Source organism: Hyperolius riggenbachi, chromosome 8 (assembly GCF_040937935.1).
Source record: "Hyperolius riggenbachi isolate aHypRig1 chromosome 8, aHypRig1.pri, whole genome shotgun sequence".
Lineage (NCBI taxonomy): Eukaryota > Metazoa > Chordata > Amphibia > Anura > Hyperoliidae > Hyperolius > Hyperolius riggenbachi.
Genome location: NC_090653.1, coordinates 59,221,889 through 59,230,960, shown reverse-complemented (window position 1 = coordinate 59,230,960; position 9,072 = coordinate 59,221,889).

Below are 9,072 nucleotides of genomic sequence, written 5' to 3'. Positions count from 1 at the left end.
CTAGAAAACCCTCAAGTAAAGCGGAATTACAACAATTCTGGAAAGATGAGTGGGCCAAAAATCCACCAGAGCGCTGTAAAAGACTCGTTGCAAGTTATTGCAAACGCTTGATTGCAGTTATTGCTGCTAAGGGTGGCCCAACCAGTTATTAGGTTCAGGGGGCAATTTCTTTTTCACACAGGGCCATGTAGGTTTTGAGGTTTTTTTTCTCACTAAATAATAAAAACCATCATTTAAAACTGCATTTTGTGTTCAATTATGTTATCTTTGACTAATAGTTAACGGTTTTTGATGAGCAGAAACATTTAAGTGTGACAAACATGCAAAAGAATAAGAAATCAGGAAGGGGGCAAATAGTTTTTCACACCACTAGACTTATACCCTCATCCCCATCCAAGCGCCTCTCCACTTTTTCAGAATCCGGCAGGCTGTTGGAGGAGATAAAAAACAAAAACAAAACACAGGCTTCTACTAATCTCAGCTTGTGTGAGATATCACATAGACGACGCCCCTGTGAGTGAGGGTAGCTGATAACAAACACACCCATGATCTAAAGCCTACTACTAAGCTCAGAAGTAATGGTTGTCACCTGTATAACCCTAGTTATGAAAAGAGAAGGGTGAAAAGCATGCACTGGAATGCTCATAGGCTTGAAGGAATGTTTATTTATGTTTGTATGTGTCAGAGTGGTGCAACTAAATATTTTGAATTTAAAAAATGCTTGTTTTGGGTCTGCTTTAAGTGCACAGTCTGATATAGCAGTCCATGTGTAAACCAGCACAGTCCATGTTTAATGTAAACCACAGAGTTCCACTGCCCAAAATACTTAAGAGCCAATAATAATGCTTATATGAAGGTTAAAGTGACTCCGAGCTCACCCAAAAAAAGAAAGTTGTACTCACCAGGGGCTTTCTCCAGCCCAGTGCTGGTCGGGAGGTCCCACGCCGGCGTCCTGGCTCCTCTCCTTCTCCCCGCTCCGGAATGGCTGACAGGCCGCAGCCCGGGCTACACTCGGCAGAGTGTCGGGCTGCTCCTTCCGCGTATGACGCGGCTGACGTCACACGCCGGCCGCCTCGCGTCATCACGGCGGCCGGCGTGAAAGTACTGCGCATGCGCGCTTTAATCGCGCATGCGCAGTACTTTCACGCCGGTCGCCGTGATGACGCGAGGCGGCCGGCGTGTGACGTCAGCCGCGTCATACGCAGAAGGAGCAGCCCGACACTCTGCCGAGTGTAGCCCGGGCTGCGGCCTGTCAGCCATTCCGGAGCGGGGAGCAGGAGAGGAGCCAGGACGCCGGCGTGGGATCTCCCGACCAGCACTGGGCTGGAGAAAGCCCCTGGTGAGTACAACTTTCTTTTTTTGGGTGAGCTCGGAGTCACTTTAAGTCCAGCATAGCATGTTAGCACTGTTTTAGTTCACTCGCCACCTGCTAGATAGAGATGGCTCAAACCTGTGATTTTAGGTTCGCAAACCTCGAACGCGAACTTCCGCAAAAGTTCGCGAACCGGTGAACTTTGCGAACCGCAATAGACTTCAATGGGCAGGCGAACTTTGAAAACTTCAAACACTAATTCTGGCCACAAAAGTTATGGAAAAGATGTTTCAAGGGATCTAACACCTGGAGGGGGGCATGGCGGAGTTGAATACATGGCAAAAGTCCCAGGGAAAATTATGGATTTGACGCACAGCAGGGTTTTAAGTAGAGATGTTGTGAACCTCTGATTTTTGGTTCGCGAACCCTGTTCGCGAACTTCCGCGGAAGGTTCGGTTCGCGGAAAAGTTTACGAACCGATATAGACTTCAATGGGGAGGCGAACTTCAAAATTTAGAACAATTTCTGCCGGCTGGAAAAATGATAGAAAACATGTTTCAAAGGATCTAATACCTGGAGGAAGACATGATTGAGGGAATTACACATCAAAAGTCCCAGGCAAAAATCTAGATTTCACATAAACCCCTATTTTGAGGAAGGAAAGTAATACCAATTAGCTAGGAACAAGCCTATAAGAGCCTAACTAAACTCTCCCTAGCAGAAACTGTCAGCACCTGTCCCTTAACTAATTAGTGTAGGCAGACTAGTGAGTAAAATGGCACAAGGACCTTGCTTTGTATAAGGGGGGGTGGGGCTCCAAGAGTGAGTGTAGCCTGATTGGCAACAATGTGCTTGCTGACTGTGATGTAGAGGGTCAAAGTTTTGCTCAATAGAGCATTATGGGGTGAATCGAACTCTCGGGAAAGTTCAACCGTTTGCCGGTGAACCGTTCGGGACATCTCTAGTTTTAAGGGCATAAATCACATTGCATGCTAAATTGGAGGCCTAAAGTGCTTTAAAACATGTAATTAGTGTACTGCTTCACACTGACAGACCAAACTCACTGTGTAATGCACCGCAAACAGCTGTTTGTGTAGTGATGGCCATGCTGGACTGGAGCGCACCATGGCGAGAGTGCAGGCGATTGCGGTTTTCAAGCCCATATAGTCGCCAGGCTGAGGTAGCTCAATGACAGAACAACATTGACTGTCCAGCTGATCGAATTTGGTCTGTCCACAATGAAGCAATGACCTTATTATCTTGGGTCAGGTGTGTCCCCCAACACACTCACATAGCCGGTCATTGTGATACACAAGCCCCTTCACTGCGGCAAGGTAACGATCATGAAGGGGAATTGACACATGTACATGCCTTTTGTTTTGTTGTTGCAGCCGCAGTGCAGCCAGAAAAATTAGTCAGGCATTTACACAAACTAGTAAAATTATTAATGTTTTTTGTCCAGGAATCAACTTGGAGTCCTGGACCCTGTTGGTGGTGGCAGAGAAGGCAGTCTCTGCCTGCAGGCAGAGATGCTGTGTGGGGACCGACTTAGTCTTGGGGTAGGCAGCGACACAGGTGCAGTGAAAAGGTATGCACTGAATGTGCTGGGCCTGGCACAGTATAGCAATTAGCAAGGGCCAGCTGCGACTGACAGAGCTGCATATGCAGTGTCATTGGACCACACAAAAAAAAAACAAAAACATATCACAAGAACATTAGCTCTCAAAAGAGCTTTTTTTGTGTTGCTTTTCAGCAACAAATATCAGCAAGGAGCAAGCTAACAAGACCTCCTGACTAACGGTTTCCCTATTTTTCCAATGTCTCTCCCTTCTCTCCCTAATACAGCAGCAGACAGAGTGAGAAAATGGCCAATGCTGCTGCCTTTTATAAGGGGGGGGTCCAAGAGGGAGTGCAGCCTGATTGGCTGCCATGTGTCTGCTGACTGTGATGTAGAGGGTCAAAGTTTAGCCCAATGATGTAGTATAGGGGGCGGCTTAAACTCGCTAAATTCCCGTTTTGACGCAAACTCGCGTTGTTCGCTCGAACAAGTCCGCATGTAAACCGTACGGACCTTCTCTACTGGCATCTTCCACAACCCTTAACAGAATGCACAACCATATACTTAAAATGAACCCAAATTAAAAATACAAGATTTCAGAAATAATTTTTTTTCTAAATTATAATAATAAATAGCAGCCTTTTTTCAGCTGCATGATGACAAATATAAAATATATTTTACATTTATTGGAGGAACCCCTCCCTTCCCTTCATATTGCCAGGACAGAATCCGGCAGACTGGTGGAGGAGATAGAAAACAAAAACACAGGCTGCTATTAATGTCACAGGGGAGGTGATCTCAACTTGTGTGAGATTTCACATAGACGACGCCCCTGGGAGGGAGGGTAGCTGATGACAAACACACCCATGATCTAAAACCTCCTACTAAGCTCAGAAGTAATGGCTGCCACCTGTATAACCCTAGTTAGAAAAAGAGAAGGGTACAAAGCATGCACTGAAATACTCATAGGCTTGAAGGAGTGTTTATTTATCTTTGTATGTGTCAGAGTGGTGCAACTAAACATTTTGAATTAAAAAATGTTTGGTTTGGGTCTGCTTTAACTTAGCATATCTTGGTGCTAATTGAAATGGCTAACTGACACCCTGTGTGTGTGTGTGTGTGTGTGTGTGTGTGTGTGTGTGTGTGTAGGGGGGGGGGGGGTGCGCATAGGCATCTGTGCTTCCTGGTCGGCGCTCTTTGACCCGGGCATACTGCACTGCGCATGTTCAATATATCTTCTGTCCTATGCCGGGTACTTCCTTGCATCTGTGTGAGTGCGCAATGCAGACTTGGTCCTCAGTGAGCTCAGTCACAAGCAGCCCCAGAGAGAATACTGCACATGCACAGCGCAGTACGTTCTGGTCAAAGGGCGTCGACCACGGCGGCAAAGGACGCACAGAACGGGAGGCATAGCGGGCAAACAGAGACAGATGCTGGGCCATGGGAGGTGCGGTAAGCCTATGCACATCTCCCCACACACACATACAAGGTGTCAGTTTGGCATTTCGATTAGCACTAAGGTATCCTTTAACCACTTTACCCCCGCGCGTACGTATTTCTCCGCCCCTTTTTCCATCCTTTAAAAACCAGGGACGGAGAAACACGTACTTTCCGCGTTCCCGACGCTGCCCGCGCTCCCGCTCGTAAACACGCCGCCCGCCGCTAGTAAACACGCCGCCGCCCGCTCGCCCAGAGATCAATGAACGGGAAAATCCATTCCCGTTCGTTGATCTAAGCCCCGCAATGATCAGCTGCTCTCCTATGGGCAGCGCGATCATTGTGAGAAAAAAACTCACGTGTCCAGCCTCCTTCTACTTCCTCCAAGCTTCCGGAAGGAAGCTTGGAGGTCGCATTAAAACAAAAAGTTTCTGTGGCCATCTTGTGGCCAAATAGTAAACTACACCCTACACATTTTTCACATACAAATAAATGAGTTTTACACATAAAATTAACTCATTACCTCCCACACTCCCTATTTTTTTTTTTTTTTGTAATTAAAAAAAAATTAAAAAATTTACAATTAAAAAAAATACATAAATAGTTACCTTAGGGACTGAACTTTTTAAATATTTATGTCAAGAGGGTATAACACTGTTACTTTATAAACTATGGGCTTGTAATTAGGGATGGACGCAAAACTGAAAAAAATGCACCTTTATGTCCAAATAAAATATTGGCGCCAAACATTGTGATAGGGACATAATTTAAATGGTTTTATAACCGGGACAAAAGGGCAAATACGTTTCATGGGTTTTAATTACAGTAGCATGCATTATTTAAAAACTATAATGGCCGAAAACTGAAAAATAATTATTTTTTTCCCCACATTTTTCCTATTTTCCCATTAAAACACATTTAGAAAAAAATAATTCTTGGCATAATGTCCCACCTAAAGAAAGCCTAATTGGTGGCGGAAAAAACAAGATATAGTTCATTTCATTGCGATAAGTAATGATAAAGTTATAGATGAATGAATGGAAGGAGCGCTGAAAGGTGAAAATTGCTCTGGTGGTCAGGGGGTAAAACCCCTCAGTGGTGAAGTGGTTAAGATAAGCTCACAATCTAATCCCTACCATAGTCATGGCCTAGTGCCCCTATCAATATTAACAAACAATTATTTTTGTAATTTTATTAATTAGTACATTTTTTTTTTACTTTTACATTTACAGTTCTATTAAGTGTTGATCTGCACACAGTTACATTACAAGATATAGTATACTGTACTGTCACTATGCATGTGTGAAATAAAAAAAAAAGAAAAAAGAAAATCCCAGGACAGATGCACAGTCTAAGAATATGAAATGACAGGTGTGGCATGTGTCCGTGATCCTGACAATTAGTGTATAAACAATCATCAATTAAAACTAAGTGGAAGAAAATAGAGAGAGTCCTGTCCCCAGAGACGTTGTAAACACACGTTTATCCTTCACATGATGAGGATGCAAGTTATAAAAACCGTGCTCTGCATCGAATGCAATTATGAGCAAATAGATTACAACTAATAGGTAAGAACTGAGGTACTTTGTAAACTAACTAAACTTTCATTTAGGCAGGGGTCACACTTATCTTTCAGTTTTCTGTGCATGCTTTTTTCACCTGTACCCTATGTGCATTTTGTCTGCAGAAAAAAAGTGTGTGTTTTTTTCCACAGCAGCTAATGTAATTGAGAAAGGAAACTGACAAAATGTGCAGAATTATCCTACAAGATGGGCTGGGGCACACCAAGCGGTTTTTCAGGTGTTGTGAAATACCGCAAATCGATGTCTTGGAAGTAAAGTATTGGTTTATTTACTGTACAGGAGACATGCACTGAATCAGGGGCGTAGCAATAGGGGTTGCAGAGGTAGCGACCGCATCGGGGCCCTTGGGCCAAAGGGGCCCCGAAAGGCCCTCCCTCAACTACAGTATTAGCTCTCTATTGGTCCTGTGCTCATAATAGTAACTTCAATAGATACTTTGAATAGTGGTAATCCTAAACAAACTGTTTCCCATCCTTTTCTTGCACCTGTGACACTGTAGTTGCCCTTGGCAGGTTTTGGTGCACCGTATCAATTGTTACGTATAGAGTGCTTGGGGGCCCCAATGTAAAACTTGCATCGGGGCCTACTGCTCCTTAGCTACGCCACTGCACTGAATCATAGCAAAGCAATGTCTAACTTGCAAAGCTCATAACTGAAGTTATATACCCCAAATTACACATTACAATCATTCCTCCTACCAATAACCTGATTGGATCCTCACACAATCTCTAAGTTAACTATTGGAATACAGAATACAGCATAAATGAATACATGAATACATATTAATATTTAAGTGGATGAGATCAGTCAGTCGTTAATTATTATTAGAGGTATATGTTTCATCCGTAGCTTGTTTAATTTAAGGCTAGTTTGACTGGTGAGATTCACACAGCGCCTTCCTTATCTACAAGACAGACAAATCATTCCTAGTAGCATATTCCAAACCCATGAAAACATGTGAAAGAAGATAACTAGTCTTATGCTGTATAGAACAAAGGAAGTATGGCAAAATGGCTTACAGGTGGCCATTTTATTTATCCATTTTACTTCACAGGCGTTTTTGCAGCCGCTTGCGGCTGCAGATATGCTTGGTCAATGCATTTCAATGGGGTGGGTCACACCAGAGCGGGAGGCGTTTTGCAGAAACGCATACTCCCGGGGTGAGGCATTTTTTATATTGCGGAGGCGTTTCTGCCTCAAAGCGCAAACCGCTCTGAAAAACGGCAGTTCAGAGCGGTTTGCCAGGTGGTTTTGTTACAGAAGCTGTTCAGTAACAGCTTTACTGTAACAATATATGAAATATGCTACACTGAAATCCGCAGCAGCAATCCGAATCTATTTTGTGAGTCGAATCATCCGAATCATCAAAATGAGTGATTCGGATTGCAAAGGGGGCGGGGCCAGGGGCGACACGCACCTCTCAGCGGGCAGCGGGGTCCTGGAAGCACAGCAGAGATGGATCGCTCTGTTGAAGGGGAGGCAGCCTTGCACAGCCACAGGTAGATGAGAGAGAGGGGACATCTGTGCCACTGCCAGATATGTGTAGAGCACACATACTGGCTATAATCTGCTGCTCATTATAGGCTGTCTGTTCCGCAGTTGTGCATAGTGAACACATTGAAAACTTTTGGCACAGCTCAGTAACGTTACAGGCAGCATGCTGGGCTAGGACAGGGGCACTGTGATTGCTGTGCAATATGATCCTCCTGCACTGCTCTATACAGCTGCACTTCACTTCTGGGAATGCTTTGGGGAATGGGAGTTGGGAGTATACAGATGAACATATAGGTGAAATATATGTAAAGCATATGATTGTAGCATGTGGGTATTGTGTGCAAACAAACATTTCTGCTCTCTGCTCGTCCCTCCTCCCTTCTCTGTCCACTCCCAGCCCTCTGTCCATCTTCTCCCCTTCTTTGTGTCCCCCCCCCCCCCTTCTCCTGTCCTGCTAGTCATTTCACCCCCGAATGCTTCCCTTGTAAAATGATCCGAGATTCGGATCAAAGATCCGGATCTTTTCAATGATCGGATTTGAATCATTCGGATCATTGGAAAGATCCGAACTTCGCATCTCTACCAAATATGCAAATTATCACTTTTCACTCCTGTAAGCCAAGCTTGCATCCAGAACCACTGGTGTATAGCAAGCTTATAGCTTTAAATTTTACACAGCCACATTAAACCCACATGTAGACAGCTTGTTTCAGACTTTCGGCCCTCAGCAGGGATTGTTATGGCTGTGTGGGGTAGGGCTTGGACCAGTACAACAGAGTAACCAAGCAGCTTGGGGTGACCCAAACCACTAGGAATGTATAGGGGGATAAAAAAGCCTCCTACTAAAAATCAATGCTTGGTGTGATCTGCCTTCTTAAAACAGAAGGAAATTTGCAATAATTCAGCTATAAGTGAACATTTGTGGTTATCCACAATGCACCACTACTAAATATGCAAATGATCTCTTTTTGCCCCTGTAAGCCAAGCTCGCATCCAGAGCCGCTGGTGTATAGCAAGCTTATAGCTTTGAATGTTACACAGTCACATCAACCCCACACACAGGAAAATCACACCTAGCATCGCTTTTTAGTAGGAGGGCTTTTTAGTCTCTTTTATCTTTTATACATTCCTAGTGGTTTGGGTGACCCTGAGCTGCTTGGTTACGCAAAAGCAGACAAGTGTGACAAAAGCAGACAAGCTGGAATTATAAACAATATTACGTTAATATTATGTTAATGCTCTGAAGCTCAGATTTAAAAACACATACTTACAGCACCTGAGGAGTGTGATCCTCCAGAGGCTTCCCATAATGCCCTCTGGTCCTCCACTGCTGCCCGGGACCCTCCAGCTGAAAGGGGCTGCACTCCCCTTCTGGCACAAACGTGGCCCTGTTGCAAACTTGTGAGCATAGCTGATCGGTAAAGTAGCTCGGAGCCATTGGAGCCACGGGTTTACTGCATAGGTGTGGCTCACGACCTCAATCTAATTACCGAAAAGCCCTGAGGATACTGAGGGAAGCCTAATTAGGATCCAGAGGCTTTGATATTCTTAGGTAAGTAGGGGAGTTTGCTTGGGTTACCCAAGGGGCGTAACTAGAAATCACTGGGCCCCCCTGCGAATATTTGGATGGGGCCCCCCCCCCCCCCATAGGTGCCAAATAATCGTAATGGGGCAGCGTTTCACTGTAA